The sequence below is a fragment of the Gorilla gorilla genome, chromosome 20 (assembly GCF_029281585.2).
Source record: "Gorilla gorilla gorilla isolate KB3781 chromosome 20, NHGRI_mGorGor1-v2.1_pri, whole genome shotgun sequence".
NCBI classification, from domain to species: Eukaryota; Metazoa; Chordata; class Mammalia; order Primates; family Hominidae; genus Gorilla; species Gorilla gorilla.
Window position 1 is genome coordinate 77,281,174 of NC_073244.2, and position 22,639 is coordinate 77,303,812.

Below are 22,639 nucleotides of genomic sequence, written 5' to 3' on the forward strand. Positions count from 1 at the left end.
AGTGGTGTAGATAATTTCAATTTTATACCGAGAGCAGTGTAGATATTTCCAAGTTCATACAGATAGCGATGTAGATATTTCCAAGTTTATAGAGATGGCGGTGTAGATGTTTCCATGTTCATACTGATGGCGGTGTAGATATTTCCATGTTTATAGAGATGGCGGTGTAGATATTTTCATGTTTACACAGATGGCGGTGTAGATATTTCCATGTTTACACAGATAGCGTTGTAGACATTTCCATGTTTACACAGATAGCGGTGTGGATATTTCCATGTTTATACAGATAGCGGTGAAGTTATTTCCATGTTTATACAGATAGCGGTGTAGATATTTTCATGTTTATACAGATAACTGTGTAGATATTTCCATGTTTATAGAGATAGTGTTGTAGATAATTTCAATTTTATACAGATAGCAGTGTAGATATTTCCAAGTTCATACAGATAGCGGTGTAGATATTTCCATGTTTATACAGATAGCGGTGTAGATATTTCCATCTTAATACAGATGGCAGTGTAGATATGTCCATGTACGTACAGATGGCGGTGTAGATATTTCCATGTTCATACACATGGCGGTGTAGATATTTTGAAGTTTATAGAGATAGCGCTGCAGTTATTTCCATATTTATAGAGAAATCTGTGTAGGTATTTCCATGTAAAGGCAGATAGCTGTGTAGATATTTCCATGTTCATGCAGATTGCCGTGTAGATATTTCCACGTTTATAGAGATGGCAGTGTAGATATTTCCATGTTCATACAGATGGCGGTGTAGATATTTCCATGTTTATAGAGATGGCGGTGTAGATATTTTCATGTTTACACAGATGGCGGTGTAGATATTTCCATGTTTACAAAGATAGCGGTGTAGACATTTCAATGTTTACACAGATAGCGTTGTGGATATTTCCATGTTTATGCAGACAGCGGTGTAGATATTTCCATGTTTATACAGATAGCGGTGCGGATATTTCCATGTTTATACAGATAGTTGGGCAGATATTTCCATGTTTATACAGATAGCGGTTCGGATATTTCCATGTTTATACAGATAGATGGGCAGATATTTCCATGTTTATACAGACAGCAGTGTAGATATTTCCATCTTAATACAGATGGCGGTGTAGAAATGTCCATGTTTGTACAGATGGCGGTGTAGATATTTTCATGTTCATACAGATGGTGGTGTAGATATTTCGAAGTTTATAGAGATAGCGCTGTAGTTATTTCCATATTTATAGAGAAATCTTTGTAGATATTTCCATGTATATGCAGATAGCTGTGTAGATATTTCCATGTTCATGCAGATAGCGGTGTAGATATTTCCATGTTCATCCAGATGCCGGTGTAGATATATCCATGTTCATAGAGATGGCGGTGAAGATATTTCCATGTTCATACAGATGGCGGTGCAGATATTTCCATGTTCATACAAATGGCGGTGTAGATATTTCCATGTTCATAGAGATGGCGGTGTAGATATTACCATGTACATACAAATGGCGGTGTAGATATTTCCATGTTCATAGAGATGGTGGTGTAGATATTTCCATGTTTATGCAGATAGCGGTATAGATATTTCCATGTTTATACAGATGGTGGTGTAGATATTTCCGTGTTTATAGAGATTGCGGTCTAGATATTTCCATGTTTACAGAGATAGTGGTGTAGTTATTTCCAAGTTTATAGAGAAGCGTTGTAGATATTTCCATGTTTATGCAGATAGCGGTGAAGATATTTCCATGTTTATACAGATAGCGGTGTAGATATTTCCATGTTTATACAGATAGCAGTGTAGATATTTCCATGTTTATAGTGATAGTGGTGTAGATAATTTCAATTTTATACGGAGAGCAGTGTAGATATTTCCAAGTTCATACAGATAGCGATGTAGATATTTCCAAGTTTATAGAGATGGAGGTGTAGATGTTTCCATGTTCATACTGATGGCGGTGTAGATATTTCCATGTTTATAGAGATGGCGGTGTAGATATTTTCATGTTTACACAGATGGCGGTGTAGATATTTCCATGTTTACACAGATAGCGTTGTAGACATTTCCATGTTTACACAGATAGCGGTGTGGATATTTCCATGTTTATGCAGATAGCGTTGTAGATATTTCCATGTTTATACAGATAGCGATGCGGATATTTCCATGTTTATACAGATAGTTGGGCAGATATTTCCATGTTTATACAGATAGCGGTGTAGATATTTCCATCTTAATACAGATGGCGGTGTAGATATGTCCATGTTCGTACAGATGGCGGTGTAGATAGTTCCATGTTCATACAGATGGCGGTGTAGATATTTCGAAGTTTATAGAGATAGCGCTGTAGTTATTTCCATATTTATAGAGAAATCTCTGTAGATATTTCCATGTATATGCAGATAACTGTGTAGATATTTCCATGTTCATGCAGATAGCGGTGTAGATATTTCCATGTTCATCTAGATGCCGGTGTAGATATATCCATGTTCATACAGATGACGGTGAAGATATTTCCATGTTCATACAGATGGCGGTGTAGATATTTCCATGTTCATACAAATGGCGGTGTCGATATTTCCATGTTCATACAGATGGCGGTGTAGATATTTCCGTGTTCATACAAATAGCGGTGTAGATATTTCCATGTTCACAGAGATGGCGGTGTAGATATTTCCGTGTTTATACAGATAGCAATGTAGATATTTCCATGTTTATAGAGATAGCGGTGTAGATATTTCCATTGATTTACAGATATCTGTGTAGATATTTGCATGTTCATACAGATAGCGGTGTAGATATTTCCATGTTCATACAGATAGCGGTGTAGATATTTCCATGTTCATACAGATAGCGGTGTAGATATTTCCATGTTTTACAGATAGCGGTGTAGATATTTCCATGTTCATACAGATAGCGGTGTAGATATTTCCATCTTCATACAGTTAGCGGTGTAGATATTTCCATGTTCATACAGACGGCGGTGTAGACATTTACATGTTCATACAGAGGGCGGTGTAGATATTTCCATGTTCGTACGGATGGCAGTGTAGATATTCCCATGTTCATACAGGTGGCGGTGTAGATATTTCCAAGTTCATACAGATAGCAGTGTAGTTATTTCCATGTTTATAGAGATAGCAATGTACATATTTCCATTCATATACATATAGCTGTATAGATATTTGCATGTTCATACAGATAGTGGTGTAGATATTTCCATGTTCGTAGAGATAGCGGTGTAGATATTTCCATGTTCTTACAGATAGCGGTGTAGATATTTCCATGTTCATACAGATAACGGTGTAGATATTTCCATGTTCATACAGATGGTGGTGTAGATATTTCCATGTTCATACAGTTAGCGGTGTAGATATTTCCATGTTCATACAGATGGCGGTGTAGATATTTACATGTTAATACAGATGGCGGTGTAGATATTTCCATGTTCGTACAGATGGCGGTGTAGATATTTCCATGCTCATAGAGATGGCGGTGTAGATATTTCCATGTTTATGCAGATAGTGGTATAGATATTTCCATGTTTATACAGATGGTGGTGTAGATGTTTACATGTTTATAGAGATTGCTGTCTAGATATTTCCATGTTTATAGAGATAGTGCTGTAGTTATTTCCAAGTTTATAGAGACAGCATTGTAGATATTTCCATGTTTATACAGATAGCGGTGAAGATATTTCCATGTTTATATACAGAGCGGTGTAGATATTTCCATGCTAATACAGAGAGCAGTGTAGATATTTCCATGTTTATAGAGATAGTGGTGTAGATAATTTCAATTTTATACAGATAGCAGTGTAGATATTTGCAAGTTCATACAGATAGCAGTGTAGATATTTCCACGTTTATACAGATGGCCGTGTAGATATTTCCATGTTCATGCAGATGGCGGTGTAGATATTTCCATGTTTTTAGAGATGGCGGTGTAGATATTTTCACGTTTACATAGATGGCGGTGGAGATATTTCCATGTTTACACAGATAGCGGTGTAGACATTTCCATGTTTACACAAATAGCGGTGTGGATATTTCCATGTTTATGCAGATAGCGGTGTAGATATTTCCATGTTTAAACAGATAGCGGTGCGGATATTTCCATGTTTATACAGATAGTTGGGCAGATATTTCCATGTTTATACAGATAGCGGTGTAGATATTTCCATCTTAATACAGATGGCGGTGTAGATATGTCCATGTTTGTACAGATGGCGGTGTAGATATTTCCATGTTCATACAGATAGCGGTGTAGATATTTCAAAGTTTATAGAGATAGCGTTGTAGTTATTTCCATATTTATAGAGAAATCTCTGTAGATATTTCCATATATATGCAGATAGCAGTGTAGATATTTCCATGTTCATGCAGATAGCGGTGTAGATATTTCCATGTTCATCCAGATGCCAGTGTAGATATATCCATGTTCATACAGATGGCGGTGAAGATATTTCCATGTTCATACAGATGGCGGTGTAGGTATTTCCATGTTCATACAAATGGCGGTCTTGATATTTCCATGTTCATAGAGATGGCGGTGTAGATATTTCCGTGTTCATACAAATGGCGGAGTAGATATTTCCATGTTCATAGAGATGGCGGTGTAGATATTTCCATGTTTATACAGATAGCAATGTAGATATTTCCATGTTTATAGAGATAGCGGTGTAGATACTTCCATTGATATACAGATAGCTGTGTAGATATTTGCATGTTCATACAGATAGCGGTGCAGATATTTCCATGTTCATACAGATAGCGGTGTAGATATTTCCATGTTCATACACATTGCGGTATATATATTTCCATGTTTTACAGATAACGGTGTAGATATTTCCATGTTCATACAGATAGCGGTGTTGATATTTCCATGTTCATACAGATGACGGTGTAGATATTTACATGTTCATACAGATGGCGGTTTAGATATTTCCATGTTCGTACGGATGGCAGTGTAGATATTTCCATGTTCATACAGGTGGCGGAGTAGATATTTCCATGTTCATACAGATAGCAGTATAGTTATTTCCATGGTTATAGAGATAGCAATGTAGATATTTCCATTGATATACATATAGCTGTTTAGATATTTGCATGTTCATACATATAGCGGTGTAGATATTTCCATGTTCGTACAGATAGCGGTGTAGATATTTCCATGTTCATACAGATAGCGGTGTAGATATTTCCATGTTCATACAGATAGCGGTGTAGATATTTCCATGTTCATACAGATGACGGTGTAGATATTTACATGTTCATACAGATGGCGGTATAGATATTTCCATGTTCATATGGATGGCAGTGTAGATATTTCCATGTTCATACAGGTGGCGGAGTAGATATTTCCATGTTCATACAGATAGCAGTGTAGTTATTTCCATGGTTATAGAGATAGCAATGTAGATATTTCCATTGATATACATATAGCTGTGTAGATATTTGCATGTTCATACAGATAGCGGTGTAGATATTTCCATGTTCATACAGATAACGGTGTAGATATTACCATGTTCATACAGATAGCGGTGTAGATATTTCCATGATTATACAGTTAGCGGTGTAGATATTTCCATGTTCATACAGATGGCGGTGTAGATATTTCCATGTTCCTACAGATGGCGGTGTAGATATTTCCATGTTCTTAGAGATGGCGGTGTAGAAATTTCCATGTTTATTCAGATAGCGGTGTAGATATTTCCTTGTTTATAGAGATGGTGGTGTAGGTATTTCCATGTTTATAGAGATGGAGGTGTAGATATTTCCATCTTTATAGAGATAGTGGTGTAGTTATCTCCAAGTTTATAGAGACAGAGTTGTAGATATTTCCGTGTTTATACAGATAGCGGTGAAGTTATTTCCATTTTATACAGATAGCGGTGTAGATATTTCCATTTTTATACAGATAACAGTGTAGATATTTCCATGTATATAGAGATAGTGGTGTAGATAATTTCAATTTTATACAGGTAGCAGTGTAGATATTTCCAAGTTCATACAGATTGCGGTGTAGATATTTCCACGTTTATAGAGATGGCGTTGTAGATATTTCCATGTTCATACAGATGGCGGTGTAGATATTTCCATGTTTATAGAGATGGCGGTGTAGATATTTTCATGTTTACACAGATGGCGGTGTAGATATTTCCATGTTTACACAGATAGCGGTGTAGACATTTCCATGTTTACACAGATAGCGGTGAGAATATTTCCATGTTTATGCAGATGGGCAGATATTTCCATGTTTATACAGATAGCGGTGTAGATCTTTCCATCTTAATACAGATGGCGGTGTAGATATTTCCATGTTCGTACAGATAGCGGTGTAGATATTTCCATGTTCATACAGATGGCGGTGTAGATATTTCCATGCTCATACAGATAGCGGTGTAGATATTTCCATGTTCATACAGATAGCGGTGCAGATATTTCCATGTTCATACAGATAGCGGTATAGATATTTCCATGTTCATACAGATAGCGGTGTAGATATTTCCATGTTCATACAGTTAGCGGTGTAGATATTTCCATGTTCATACAGATGGTGGTGTAGATATTTACATGTTCATACAGATGGCGGTGTAGATATTTCCATGTTCGCACGGATAACAGTGTAGATATTTCCATGTTCATACAGGTGGCGGTGTAGTTATTTCCATGTTTATACAGATAGCAGAGTAGTTATTTCCATGTTTATAGAGATAGCAGTGTAGATATTTCCATTGATATACAGATAGCTCTGTAGATATTTGCATGTTCATACAGATAGCGGTGTAGATATTTCCATGTTCGTACAGATAGCGGTGTAGATATTTCCATGTTCATACAGATAGCGGTGTAGATATTTCCATGTTCATACAGATAACAGTGTACATAGTTCCATGTTCATACAGATAGCCTTGTAGATATTTCCATGTTCATACAGTGAGCGGTGTAGATATTTCCATGTTCATACAGATGGCGGTGTAGATATTTACATGTTCATACAGATGGCGGTGTAGATATTTCCATGTTCGTACAGATGGCGGTGTAGATATTTCCATGTCGATAGAGATGGCGGTGTAGATATTTCCATGTTTATGCAGATTGCGGTGTAGGTATTTACATGTTCATAGAGATGGCGGTGTAGATATTTCCATGTTCATACAGATAGTGGTGTAGATATTTCCATGTTCCTACAGATAGCGGTGTAGATATTTCCATATTTATACAGATAGCAGTATAGTTATTTCCATGTTCATAGAGAGAGCAGTGTAGACATTTCCATTGATATACAGATAGCTGTGTAGATACTTACATGTTCATACAGATGGCGGTGTAGATATTTCCATGTTCGTAGAGATGGCGGTGTAGATATTTCCATGTTCATACAAATGGCGGTGTAGATATTTCCATGTTCATAGAGATGGCGGTGTATATATTTCCATGTTTGTACAGATAGCAGTGTAGTTATTTCCATGTTTATAGAGATAGCAGTGTAGATATTTCCATTGATATACAGATAGCTGTGTAGATATTTACATGTTCATACAGATGGCGGCATAGATATTTCCATGTTCATACGGATGGCAGTGTAGATATTTCCATGTTAGTACCGGTGGCGGTGTAGATATTTCCATGTTTATACAGATCGCAGTGTAGTTATTTCCTTGTTTATAGAGATAGCAATGTAGATATTTCCATTGATATACTTATAGCTGTGTAGATATTTGCATGTTCATACTGATAGCGGTGTAGATATTTCCATGTTCGTACAGATAGCGGTGTAGATATTTCCATGTTCGTACAGATAGCGGTGTAGATATTTCCATGTTCATACAGATAACGGTGTAGATATTTCCATGTTCGTACAGATAGCGCTGTAGATATTTCCATGTGCATTCAGTTAGCGGTGTAGATATTTCCATGTTCATACAGATGGCGGTGTAGATATTTACATGTTCATACAGATAGCGGTGTAGATATTCCCATGTTCGTAGAGATGGCGGTGTAGATATTTCCATGTTCATAGAGATGGCGGTGTAGATATTTTCATGTTTATGCAGATAGCGGTATTGATATTTCCATGTTTATATAGATGGTGGTGTAGATATTTCCATGTTTATAGGGATGGCGGTCTAGATATTTCCATGTTTATAGAGATACTGGTGTAGTTATTTCCAAGTTTATAGAGACAGCATTGTAGATATTTCCATGTTTATACAGATAGCGGTGAAGATATTTCCATGTTTATACAGATAGCGGTGTAGATATTTCCATGATTATACAGATAGCGGTGTAGATATTTCCATGTTTATAGAGATAGTGGTGTAGATAATTTCAATTTTTTACAGATAGCAGTGTAGATATTTCCAAGTTCATACAGATTGCGGTGTAGATATTTCCACGTTTATAGAGATGGCAGTGTAGATATTTCCATGTTCATACAGATGGCGGCGTAGATATTTCCATGTTTTTAGAGATGGCGGTGTAGATATTTTCAGGTTTACACGGATGGCGGAGAAGATATTTCCATGTTTAAACAGATAGCAGTGTAGACATTTCCATGTTTACTCAGATAGCGGTGTGGATATTTCCATGTTTATGCAGATAGCGGTGTAGATATTTCCATGTTTCTACAGATAGCGGTGCGGATATTTCCATGTTTATACAGATAGTTGGGCAGATATTTCCATGTTTATACAGATAGCGGTGTAGATATTTCCCTCTTATTACAGATGGCGGTGTAGATGTGTCCATGTTCGTACAGATGGCGGTGTAGATATTTCCATGTTCATACAGATGGTGGTGTAGATATTTCGAAGTTTATAGAGATAGCGCTGTAGTTATTTCCATATTTATAGAGAAATCTCTGTAGATATTTCCATGTATATGCAGATAGCTGTGTAGATATTTCCATGTTCATGCAGATAGCGGTGTAGATATTTCCATGGTCATCCAGATGCCCGTGCAGATATATCCATGTTCATACAGATGGCGGTGAAGATATTTCCATGTTCATACACATGGCGGTGTAGATATTTCCATGTTCATACACATGGCGGTGTAGATACTTCCATGTTCGTAGAGATGGCGGTGTAGATATTTCCATGTTCATACAAATGGTGGTGTAGATATTTCCATGCTAATAGAGATGGCGGTATAGATATTTCCATGTTTGTACAGATAGCAGTGTAGTTATTTCCATGTTTATAGAGATAGCAGTGTAGATATTTTCATTGATATACAGATAGCTGTGTAGATATTTGCATGTTCATACAGATAGCGGTGTAGATATTTCCATGCTCATACAGATAGCGGTGTAGATATTTCCATGTTCATACAGATAGCGGTGCAGATATTTCCATGTTCATACAGATAGCGGTATAGATATTTCCATGTTCATACAGATAGCGGTGTAGATATTTCCATGTTCATACAGTTAGCGGTGTAGATATTTCCATGTTCATACAGATGGCGGTGTAGATATTTACATGTTCATACAGATGGCAGTGTAGATATTTCCATGTTCGCACGGATGGCAGTGTAGATATTTCCATGTTCATACAGGTGGCGGTGTAGTTATTTCCATGTTTATACAGATAGCAGTATAGTTATTTCCATGTTTATAGAGATAGCAGTGTAGATATTTCCATTGATATGCAGATAGCTGTGTAGATATTTGCATGTTCATACAGATAGCGGTGTAGATATTTCCATGTTCGTACAGATAGCGGTGTAGATATTTCCATGTTCATACAGATAGCGGTGTAGATATTTCCATGTTCATACAGATAACGGTGTAGATAGTTCCATGTTCATACAGATAGCCTTGTAGATATTTCCATGTTCATACAGAGAGCGGTGTAGATATTTCCATGTTCATACAGATGGCGGTGTAGATATTTCCATGTTCATACAGATGGCGGTGTTGATATTTCCATGTTCGTACAGATGGCGGTGTAGATATTTCCATGTCCATAGAGATGGCGTTGTAGATATTTCCATGTTTATGCAGATTGCGGTATAGGTATTTCCATGTTCATACAGATGGCGGTGTAGATATTTCCATGTTTTTAGAGATGGCGGTGTAGATATTTTAACGTTTATACAGATGGCAGTGGAGATATTTCCATGTTTACACAGATAGTGGTGCAGACATTTCCATGTTTACACAGATAGCGGTGTGGATATTTCCATGTTTATGTAGATAGCGGTGTAGATATTTCCATGTTTATACAGATAGCGGTGCGGATATTTCCATGTTTATACAGATAGTTGGGCAGATATTTCCATGTTTATACAGATAGCGGTGTAGATATTTCCATCTTAATACAGATGGCGGTGTAGATATGTCCATGTTCGTACAGATGGCGGTGTAGATATTTCCATGTTCATACAGATGGCGTTGTAGATATTTCGAAGTTTATAGAGATAGCGCTGTAGTTATTTCCATATTTATAGAGAAATCTCTGTAGATATTTCCATGTATATGTAGATAGCTGTGTAGATATTTCCATGTTCATGCAGATAGCGTTGTAGATATTTCCATGTTCATCCAGAATCCGGTGTAGATATATCCATGTTCAAACAGATGGCGGTGAAGATATTTCCATGTTCATACAGATGGCAGTGTAGATATTTCCATGTTCATACACATGGCGGTGTAGATATTTCCACGTTCATAGAGATGGCGTTGTAGATATTTCCATGTTCATACACATAGCGGTGTAGATATTTCCATGTTCATAGAGATGGCGGTGTAGATATTTCATTGTTTGTACAGATACCAGTGTAGTTATTTCCATGTTTATAGAGATAGCAGTGTACATATTTCCATTGATATACAGGTAGCTGTGTAGATATTTGCATGTTCATACAGATAGTGGTGTAGATATTTCCCTGCTCATACAGATAGCGGTGTAGATATTTCCATGTTCATACAGATAGTGGTGCAGATATTTCCATTTTCATACAGATAGCGGTGTAGATATTTCCATGTTCATACAGATATCGGTGTAGATATTTCCGTGTTCATACAGTTAGCGGTGTAGATATTTCCATGTTCTTACAGATGGCGGTGTAGATATTTCCATGTTCATACAGGTGGCGGTGTAGATATTTCCATGTTTAAACAGATAGCGGTGCGGATATTTCCATGTTTATACAGATAGTTGGGCAGATATTTCCATGTTTATACAGATAGCGGTGTAGATATTTCCATCTTAATACAGATGGCGGTGTAGATATGTCCATGTTTGTACAGATGGCGGTGTAGATATTTCCATGTTCATACAGATAGCGGTGTAGATATTTCAAAGTTTATAGAGATAGCGTTGTAGTTATTTCCATATTTATAGAGAAATCTCTGTAGATATTTCCATGTATATGCAGATAGCAGTGTAGATATTTCCATGTTCATGCAGATAGCGGTGTAGATATTTCCATGTTCATCCAGATGCCAGTGTAGATATATCCATGTTCATACAGATGGCGGTGAAGATATTTCCATGTTCATACAGATGGCGGTGTAGGTATTTCCAATGTCATACAAATGGCGGTCTTGATATTTCCATGTTCATAGAGATGGCGGTGTAGATATTTCCGTGTTCATACAAATGGCAGAGTAGATATTTCCATGTTCATAGAGATGGCGGTGTAGATATTTCCATGTTTATACAGATAGCAATGTAGATATTTCCATGTTTATAGAGATAGCGGTGTAGATACTTCCATTGATATACAGATAGCTGTGTAGATATTTGCATGTTCATACAGATAGCGGTGCAGATATTTCCATGTTCATACAGATAGCGGTGTAGATATTTCCATGTTCATACACATTGCGGTATACATATTTCCATGTTTTACAGATAACGGTGTAGATATTTCCATGTTCATACAGATAGCGGTGTTGATATTTCCATGTTCATACAGATGACGGTGTAGATATTTACATGTTCATACAGATGGCGGTTTAGATATTTCCATGTTCGTACGGATGGCAGTGTAGATATTTCCATGTTCATACAGGTGGCGGAGTAGATATTTCCATGTTCATACAGAGAGCAGTATAGTTATTTCCATGGTTATAGAGATAGCAATGTAGATATTTCCATTGATATACATATAGCTGTTTAGATATTTGCATGTTCATACATATAGCGGTGTAGATATTTCCATGTTCGTACAGATAGCGGTGTAGATATTTCCATGTTCATACAGATAGCGGTGTAGATATTTCCATGTTCATACAGATAGCGGTGTAGATATTTCCATGTTCATACAGATGACGGTGTAGATATTTACATGTTCATACAGATGGCGGTATAGATATTTCCATGTTCATACGGATGGCAGTGTAGATATTTCCATGTTCATACAGGTGGCGGAGTAGATATTTCCATGTTCATACAGATAGCAGTGTAGTTATTTCCATGGTTATAGAGATAGCAATGTAGATATTTCCATTGATATACATATAGCTGTGTAGATATTTGCATGTTCATACTGATAGCGGTGTAGATATTTCCATGTTCATACAGATAACGGTGTAGATATTACCATGTTCATACAGATAGCGGTGTAGATATTTCCATGATTATACAGTTAGCGGTGTAGATATTTCCATGTTCATACAGATGGCGGTGTAGATATTTCCATGTTCCTACAGATGGCGGTGTAGATATTTCCATGTTCTTAGAGATGGCGGTGTAGAAATTTCCATGTTTATTCAGATAGCGGTGTAGATATTTCCTTGTTTATAGAGATGGTGGTGTAGGTATTTCCATGTTTATAGAGATGGAGGTGTAGATATTTCCATCTTTATAGAGATAGTGGTGTAGTTATCTCCAAGTTTATAGAGACAGAGTTGTAGATATTTCCGTGTTTATACAGATAGCGGTGAAGTTATTTCCATTTTATACAGATAGCGGTGTAGATATTTCCATTTTTATACAGATAACAGTGTAGATATTTCCATGTATATAGAGATAGTGGTGTAGATAATTTCAATTTTATACAGGTAGCAGTGTAGATATTTCCAAGTTCATACAGATTGCGGTGTAGATATTTCCACGTTTATAGAGATGGCGTTGTAGATATTTCCATGTTCATACAGATGGCGGTGTAGATATTTCCATGTTTATAGAGATGGCGGTGTAGATATTTTCATGTTTACACAGATGGCGGTGTAGATATTTCCATGTTTACACAGATAGCGGTGTAGACATTTCCATGTTTACACAGATAGCGGTGAGAATATTTCCATGTTTATGCAGATGGGCAGATATTTCCATGTTTATACAGATAGCGGTGTAGATCTTTCCATCTTAATACAGATGGCGGTGTAGATATTTCCATGTTCGTACAGATAGCGGTGTAGATATTTCCATGTTCATACAGATGGCGGTGTAGATATTTCCATGCTCATACAGATAGCGGTGTAGATATTTCCATGTTCATACAGATAGCGGTGCAGATATTTCCATGTTCATACAGATAGCGGTATAGATATTTCCATGTTCATACAGATAGCGGTGTAGATATTTCCATGTTCATACAGTTAGCGGTGTAGATATTTCCATGTTCATACAGATGGTGGTGTAGATATTTACATGTTCATACAGATGGCGGTGTAGATATTTCCATGTTCGCACGGATGACAGTGTAGATATTTCCATGTTCATACAGGTGGCGGTGTAGTTATTTCCATGTTTATACAGATAGCAGAGTAGTTATTTCCATGTTTATAGAGATAGCAGTGTAGATATTTCCATTGATATACAGATAGCTGTGTAGATATTTGCATGTTCATACAGATAGCGGTGTAGATATTTCCATGTTCGTACAGATAGCGGTGTAGATATTTCCATGTTCATACAGATAGCGGTGTAGATATTTCCATGTTCATACAGATAACAGTGTACATAGTTCCATGTTCATACAGATAGCCTTGTAGATATTTCCATGTTCATACAGTGAGCGGTGTAGATATTTCCATGTTCATACAGATGGCGGTGTAGATATTTACATGTTCATAGAGATGGCGGTGTAGATATTTCCATGTTCGTACAGATGGCGGTGTAGATATTTCCATGTCCATAGAGATGGCGGTGTAGATATTTCCATGTTTATGCAGATTGCGGTGTAGGTATTTACATGTTCATAGAGATGGCGGTGTAGATATTTCCATGTTCATACAGATACTGGTGTAGATATTTCCATGTTCCTACAGATAGCGGTGTAGATATTTCCATATTTATACAGATAGCAGTATAGTTATTTCCATGTTCATAGAGAGAGCAGTGTAGACATTTCCATTGATATACAGATAGCTGTGTAGATACTTACATGTTCATACAGATGGCGGTGTAGATATTTCCATGTTCGTAGAGATGGCGGTGTAGATATTTCCATGTTCATACAAATGGCGGTGTAGATATTTCCATGTTCATAGAGATGGCGGTGTATATATTTCCATGTTTGTACAGATAGCAGTGTAGTTATTTCCATGTTTATAGAGATAGCAGTGTAGATATTTCCATTGATATACAGATAGCTGTGTAGATATTTACATGTTCATACAGATGACGGCATAGATATTTCCATGTTCATACGGATGGCAGTGTAGATATTTCCATGTTAGTACCGGTGGCGGTGTAGATATTTCCATGTTTATACAGATCGCAGTGTAGTTATTTCCTTGTTTATAGAGATAGCAATGTAGATATTTCCATTGATATACTTATAGCTGTGTAGATATTTGCATGTTCATACTGATAGCGGTGTAGATATTTCCATGTTCGTACAGATAGCGGTGTAGATATTTCCATGTTCGTACAGATAGCGGTGTAGATATTTCCATGTTCATACAGATAACGGTGTAGATATTTCCATGTTCGTACAGATAGCGCTGTAGATATTTCCATGTGCATTCAGTTAGCGGTGTAGATATTTCCATGTTCATACAGATGGCGGTGTAGATATTTACATGTTCATACAGATAGCGGTGTAGATATTCCCATGTTCGTAGAGATGGCGGTGTAGATATTTCCATGTTCATAGAGATGGCGGTGTAGATATTTTCATGTTTATGCAGATAGCGGTATTGATATTTCCATGTTTATATAGATGGTGGTGTAGATATTTCCATGTTTATAGGGATGGCGGTCTAGATATTTCCATGTTTATAGAGATACTGGTGTAGTTATTTCCAAGTTTATAGAGACAGCATTGTAGATATTTCCATGTTTATACAGATAGCGGTGAAGATATTTCCATGTTTATACAGATAGCGGTGTAGATATTTCCATGATTATACAGATAGCGGTGTAGATATTTCCATGTTTATAGAGATAGTGGTGTAGATAATTTCAATTTTTTACAGATAGCAGTGTAGATATTTCCAAGTTCATACAGATTGCGGTGTAGATATTTCCACGTTTATAGAGATGGCAGTGTAGATATTTCCATGTTCATACAGATGGCGGCGTAGATATTTCCATGTTTTTAGAGATGGCGGTGTAGATATTTTCAGGTTTACACGGATGGCGGAGAAGATATTTCCATGTTTAAACAGATAGCAGTGTAGACATTTCCATGTTTACTCAGATAGCGGTGTGGATATTTCCATGTTTATGCAGATAGCGGTGTAGATATTTCCATGTTTCTACAGATAGCGGTGCGGATATTTCCATGTTTATACAGATAGTTGGGCAGATATTTCCATGTTTATACAGATAGCGGTGTAGATATTTCCCTCTTATTACAGATGGCGGTGTAGATGTGTCCATGTTCGTACAGATGGCGGTGTAGATATTTCCATGTTCATACAGATGGCGGTGTAGATATTTCGAAGTTTATAGAGATAGCGCTGTAGTTATTTCCATATTTATAGAGAAATCTCTGTAGATATTTCCATGTATATGCAGATAGCTGTGTAGATATTTCCATGTTCATGCAGATAGCGGTGTAGATATTTCCATGTTCATCCAGATGCCCGTGCAGATATATCCATGTTCATACAGATGGCGGTGAAGATATTTCCATGTTCATACACATGGCGGTGTAGATATTTCCATGTTCATACACATGGCGGTGTAGATACTTCCATGTTCGTAGAGATGGCGGTGTAGATATTTCCATGTTCATACAAATGGCGGTGAAGATATTTCCATGCTCATAGAGATGGCGGTATAGATATTTCCATGTTTGTACAGATAGCAGTTTAGTTATTTCCATGTTTATAGAGATAGCAGTGTAGATATTTTCATTGATATACAGATAGCTGTGTAGATATTTGCATGTTCATACAGATAGCGGTGTAGATATTTCCATGCTCATACAGATAGCGGTGTAGATATTTCCATGTTAATACAGATAGCGGTGCAGATATTTCCATGTTCATACAGATAGCGGTATAGATATTTCCATGTTCATACAGATAGCGGTGTAGATATTTCCATGTTCATACAGTTAGCGGTGAAGATATTTCCATGTTCATACAGATGGCGGTGTAGATATTTACATGTTCATACAGATGGCAGTGTAGATATTTCCATGTTCGCACGGATGGCAGTGTAGATATTTCCATGTTCATACAGGTGGCGGTGTAGTTATTTCCATGTTTATACAGATAGCAGTATAGTTATTTCCATGTTTATAGAGATAGCAGTATAGATATTTCCATTGATATGCAGATAGCTGTGTAGATATTTGCATGTTCATACAGATAGCGCTGTAGATATTTCCATGTTCGTACAGATAGCGGTGTAGATATTTCCATGTTCATACAGGTAGCGGTATAGATATTTCCATGTTCATACAGATAACGATGTAGATAGTTCCATGTTCATACAGATAGCCTTGTAGATATTTCCATGTTCATACAGTGAGCGGTGTAGATATTTCCATGTTCATACAAATGGCGGTGTAGATATTTACATGTTCATACAGATGGCGGTGTAGATATTTCCATGTTCGTACAGATGGCGGTGTAGATATTTCCATGTCCATAGAGATGGCGGTGTAGATATTTCCATGTTTATGCAGATTGCGGTATAGGTATTTCCATGTTCATACAGATGGCGGTGTAGATATTTCCATGTTTTTAGAGATGGCGGTGTAGATATTTTCACGTTTACACAGATGGCAGTGGAGATATTTCCATGTTCACACACATAGTGGTGCAGGCATTTCCATGTTTACACAGATAGCGGTGTAGATATTTCCATGTTTATACAGATAGCGGTGCAGATATTTCCATGTTTATACAGATAGTTGGGCAGATATTTCCATGTTTATACAGATAGCGGTGTAGATATTTCCATCTTAATACAGATGGCGGTGTAGATATGTCCATGTTCGTACAGATGGCGGTGTAGATATTTCCATGTTCATACAGATGGCGGTGTAGATATTTCGAAGTTTATAGAGATAGCGCTGTAGTTATTTCCATATTTATAGAGAAATCTCTGTAGATATTTCCATGTATATGCAGATAGCTGTGTAGATATTTCCATGTTCATGCAGATAGCGGTGTAGATATTTCCATGTTCATCCAGATGCCGGTGTAAATATATCCATGTTTATACAGATGGCGGTGAAGATATTTCCATGTTCATACAGATGGCGGTGTAGATATTTCCATGTTCATACACATGGCGGTGTAGATATTTCCATGTTCGTAGAGATGGCGGTGTAGATATTTCCATGTTCATACAGATGGCGGTGTAGATATTTCCATGTTCATAGAGATGGCGGTGTAGATATTTCCATGTTTGTACAGATAGCAGTGTAGTCATTTCCATGTTTATAGAGATAGCAGTGTAGATATTTCCATTGATATACAGATAGCTGTGTAGATATTTACTTGTTCATACAGATGGCGGTGTAGATATTTCCATGTTCATACAGATGGCAGTGTAGATATTTCCGTGTTAGTACAGGTGGCTGTGTAGATATTTCCATGTTTATACAGATAGCAGTGTAGATATTTCCATGTTTATAGAGATAACAATGTAGATATTTCCATTGATATACATATAGCTGTGTAGATATTTGCATGTTCATACTGATAGCGGTGTAGATATTTCCATGTTCGTACAGATAGCGGTGTAGATATTTCCATGTTCATACAGATAGCTCTGTAGATATTTCCATGTTCATACAGATAATGGTTTAGATATTTCCCTGTTCATACAGATAGCGGTGTAGATATTTCCATTTTCATACAGTTAGCGGTGTAGATATTTCCATGTTCATACAGATGACGGTGTAGATATTTACATGTTCGTAGAGATGGCGGTGTAGATATTTCCATGTTCATAGAGATGGCGGTGTAGACATTTTCATGTTTATGCAGATAGCGGTATAGATATTTCCATGTTTATACAGATGGTGGTGTAGATATTTCCATCTTTATAGAGATGGCGGTGTAGATATTTCCATGTTTATAGAGATACTGGTGTAGTTAATTCCAAGTTTATAGATACAGCATTGTAGATATTTCCATGTTTATACAGATAGCGGTGTAGATATTTCCATGTTTATACAGACAGCGGTGTAGATATTTCCATGTTTATAGAGATTGTGGTGTAGATAATTTCAATTTTATACAGATAGTAGTGTATATATTTCCAAGTTCATACAGATAGCGGTGTAAATATTTCCACGTGTATAGAGATGGCGGTGTAGATATTTCCATGTTTTACAGATAGTTGTGTAGATATTTCCATGTTCATACTGATAGCGGTGTTGATATTTCCATGTTCATACAGTAAGCGGTGTAGATTTTTCCATGATCATACAGATGGCGGTGTAGATATTTACATGTTCATACAGATTGCGGTGTAGATATTTCCATGTTTGTACGGATGGCAGTGTAGTTATTTCCATGTTCATAGAGATAGCAGTGTAGACATTTCCATTGATATACAGATAGCTGTTTAGATACTTACATGTTCATACAGATGGCGGTGTAGATATTTCCATGTTCGTAGAGATGGCGGTGTAGATATTTCCATGTTCATACAAATGGCGGTGTAGATATTTCCATGTTCATAGAGATGGCGGTGTATATATTTCCATGTTTGTACAGATAGCAGTGTAGTTATTTCCATGTTTATAGAGATAGCAGTGTAGATATTTCCATTGATATACAGATAGCTGTGTTGATATTTACATGTTCATACAGATGGCGGCGTAGATATTTCCATGTTCATACGGATGGCAGTGTAGATATTTCCATGTTAGTACAGGTGGCGGTGTAGATATTTCCATGTTTATACAGATCGCAGTGTAGTTATTTCCTTGTTTATAGAGATACCAATGTAGATATTTCCATTGATATACATATAGCTGTGTAGATATTTGCATGTTCATACTGATAGCGGTGTAGATATTTCCATGTTCGTACAGATAGCGGTGTAGATATTTCCATGTTCCTACAGATAGCGGTGTAGATATTTCCATGTTCATACAGATAGCGGTGTAGATATTTCCAAGTTCATACAGATAGCGGTGTAGATATTTCCATGTTCATACAGTTAGCGGTGTAGATATTTCCATGTTCATACAGATGGCGGTGTAGATATTTACATGTTCATACAGATAGCGGTGAAGATATTCCCATGTTCGTAGAGATGGCGGTGTAGATATTTCCATGTTCATAGAGATGGCGGTGTAGATATTTTCATGTTTATGCAGATAGCGGTATTGATATTTCCATGTTTATATAGATGGTGGTGTAGATATTTCCATGTTTATAGGGATGGCGGTCTAGATATTTCCATGTTTATAGAGATACTGGTGTAGTTATTTCCAAGTTTATAGAGACAGCATTGTAGATATTTCCATGTTTATACAGATAGCGGTGAAGATATTTCCATGTTTATACAGATAGCGGTGTAGATATTTCCATGTTTATAGAGATGGCGGTGTAGATATTTCCATGTTTGCACAGATGGCGGTGTAGATATTTCCATGTTTACACAGATCGCGGTGTAGGCCTTTCCATGTTTACGCCGATAGCGGTGTGGATATTTCCATGTTTATGCAGATAGCGGTGTAGATATTTCCATGTTTATACAGATAGCAGTGCGGATATTTCCATGTTTATACAGATAGTTGGGCAGATATTTCCATGTTTAAACAGATAGCAGTGTAGATATTTCCATCTTAATACAGATGGCGGTGTAAATATGTCCATGTTCGTACAGATGGCGGTGTAGATATTTCCATGTTCATACAGATGGCAGTGTAGATATTTCGAAATTTATAGAGATAGCGCTGTAGTTATTTCCATATTTATAGAGAAATCTGTGTAGATATTTCCATGTTCATAGAGATGGCGGTGTAGATATTTCCATGTTTATACAGATAGCAGTGTAGATATTTCCATGTTTATAGAGATAGCAGTGTAGATATTTCCATTGATATACAGATAGCTGTTTAGATATTTGCATGTTCATACAGATAGTGGTGTAGATATTTCCATGTTCATACAGATAGCACTGTAGATATTTCCATGTTCATACAGATAGCGGTGTAGACATTTCCATGTTCATACAGTTAGTGGTGTAGATATTTCCATGTTCATACAGATGGCGGTGTAGATACTTACATATTCATACAGATGGCGGTGTAGATATTTCCATGTTCGTATGGAGGGCAGTGTAGATATTTCCATGATCATACAGGTGGCGGTGTAGATATTTCCATGTTTATACTGATAGCAGTGTAGTTATTTCCATGTTTATAGAGATAGCAGTGTAGATATTGCCACTGATATACAGATAGCTGTGTAGATATTTGCATGTTCATACAGATAGCCGTGTAGATATTTCCATGCTCGTACAGATAGCGGTGTAGATATTTCCATGTTCATACAGATAGCGGTGTAGATATTTCCATGTTCATGCAGATAACGGTGTAGATATTTCTATGTTCATACTGATAGCGGTGTAGATATTTCCATGTTCATACAGTTAGCGTTGTAGATATTTCCTTGTTCATACAGATGGCGGTGTAGATATTTAAATGTTCATGCAGGTGGCGGTGTAGATATTTCCATGGTCGTACAGATGGCGGAGTAGATATTTCCATGTTCATCCAGATGCCGGTGTAGATATATCCATGTTCATACAGATGGCGGTGAAGATATTTCCATGTTCATACAGATGGCAGTATAGATATTTCCATGTTCATACACATGGAGGTGTAGATATATCCATGTTCATAGAGATGGCGGTGTAGATATTTCCATGTTCATACAAATGGCGGTGTAGATATTTCCATATTCATAGAGATGGCTGTGTAGATATTTCCATGTTTATACCGATAGCAGTGTAGTTATTTCCGTGTTTATAGAGATAGCAGTGTAGATATTTCCATTGATATACAGATAGCTGTGTAGATATTTGCATGTTCATACAGATAGCGGTGTAGATATTTCCATGTTCCTACTGATAGCGGTGTAGATATTTCCATGTTCATACAGTTAGCGGTGTAGATATTTCCATGTTCATAGAGATGGCGGTGTAGATATTTACATGCTCATACAGATGGCGGTGTAGATATTTCCATGTTCATACAAATGGCGCTGTAGATATTTCCATGTTCATACAGATAGCAGTGTAGTTATTTCCATGTTTATAGAGATAGCAGTGTAGATATTTCCATTGATATACAGATAGCTGTGTAGATATTTACATGTTCATACAGATGGCGGTTTAGATATTTCCATGTTCGTACGGATGGCAGTGTAGATATTTCCATGTTCGTACATGTGGCGGTGTAGATATTTCCATGTTTATACAGATAGCAGTGTAGTTATTTCCATGTTTATAGAGATAGCAATGTAGATATTTCCATTGATATACATATAGCTGTGTAGATATTTGCATGTTCATACTGATAGCGGTGTAGATATTTCCATGTTCGTACAGATGGCGGTGTAGATATTTCCATGTTCATACAGTTAGCGGTGTAGATATTTCCATGTTCATACAGATGGCGGTGTAGATATTTCCATGTTCATACAGATGGCGGTGTAGATATTTACATGTTCATACAGATGGCGGAGTAGATATTTCCATGTTCGTACGGATGGCAGTGTAGATATTTCCATGTTCATACAGGTGGCGGTGTAGATATTCCCATGTTTTTACAGATAGCTGTGTAGTTATTTCCATGTTTATAGAGATAGCAGTGTAGATATTTTCATTGATATACAGATAGCTGTATAGATATTTGCTTGTTCATACACATAGCGGTCTAGATATTTCCATGTTCATACAGATAGCGGTGTAGATATTTCCATGTTCATACACATAGCGGTGTAGATATTTCCATTTTCATACAGATAACGGTGTAGATATTTCCATGTTCATACAGATAGTGGTGTAGATATTTCCATGTTCACACAGGTAGCGGTGTAGATATTTCCATATTCATACAGTTAGCGGTGTAGATACATCCATGTTCATGCAGATAGCGGTGTAGATATTTCCAAGTTCATCCAGATGCCGGTGTAGATATATCCATGTTCATAGAGATGGCGGTGAAGATATTTCCATGTTCATACAGATGGCGGTGTAGATATTTCCATGTTCATACAAATGGCGGTGTAGATATTTCCATGTTCGTACAG